Source organism: Acyrthosiphon pisum, chromosome A2 (genome assembly GCF_005508785.2).
Source record: "Acyrthosiphon pisum isolate AL4f chromosome A2, pea_aphid_22Mar2018_4r6ur, whole genome shotgun sequence".
Classification (NCBI taxonomy): domain Eukaryota; kingdom Metazoa; phylum Arthropoda; class Insecta; order Hemiptera; family Aphididae; genus Acyrthosiphon; species Acyrthosiphon pisum.
The window spans coordinates 32,708,576-32,709,781 of record NC_042495.1 but is presented as its reverse complement, the minus strand read 5'-3'; positions in this window follow the sequence as shown (position 1 = coordinate 32,709,781).

Here is a 1,206-nt window from a genome sequence, read left to right as displayed (position 1 = left end):
CAGTTTTTGAAAACTCAATTTTTCTTACACATTTCTAACGATCTATAAAACTAGATCGGAGATCCTCAACATTTTTGAAGACGCGTCTACGTATAATGTCACTAATATATAAATATATATATTTCATATCTATTTCATATGGTTTTCAAAAGTTTTTTTTACAATATCATATACAATTGCCTAAATATATTGTGTGATTACATAATGGAAAATAATTTCTATTGAACCAATCTGGTTATTGGAGATTATTTTAAAACGTAATTTTTAATTTTGATAAATGTTTGCACCGCTGGCGGGCGACAGAAAGTCGGATGGGCAAAGATATAGGTACCTGGTACATTGTACCCATACATAAAATTATTATAATTGAAAATGACGCCTCAGGGGCCGACTATGGATTGTGTGCGCTTATATAGTATGGAAAAAATATCGTCGGGAAACATTTCATTTTGACAGCTTAAGCTTAGAAAATGATTGTTATCGAGTATGGGATCGGCGCCACCAAGTCGCCTTGCATTAGCGACGCCTACGTTTACAGGTAGTTAGGCAGACAACATTATATGTGTAGAAATGAGCTGTAATGGTATGTTTTGTTCGTAGAACGCAGGGAGAAAATTATTTTTACCATTAAACATGGTTTTATTTTTAATACTTCTATTAAAATAAATTCGATAGCTGTAACGTATTATAGTCATAGCCATCGTAAATATATTATGTTATATTATAAATTAATATGTACGCTTTGTTATACAAAATAATAACTTCTCCTAATTTAATTACATTTTGTAGCAATAGTTTTGTAGAACAATATTATAATCGTATAAATATCAAAAATCCATTTTTAATATGCAAACGATGAAAATAAATCTTATTCACTGATAAATATTGAACCCACATAGTACATATCATTATATTATTATATACAACAAAAGAAATGTATAATAGCCGTATAGTACCTATAACTATTGACTCATAACGTCCTGTTAGTGATCAATATCCAATGAACGAAGTGGTTATCATTGTTTTCTGTTACTTACAACAACGAGAACATAATATTGTATACCAAGTTAATAGTTATATATTTATTTATTCTGTTTGTAAATGCGTAAATGTGTAATTTCTCCCGATAAAATAAAGTATGTATATTATTAATAACATAATTTGTATTATATACCTACCTATGTAACATATATATTGTATATAGTA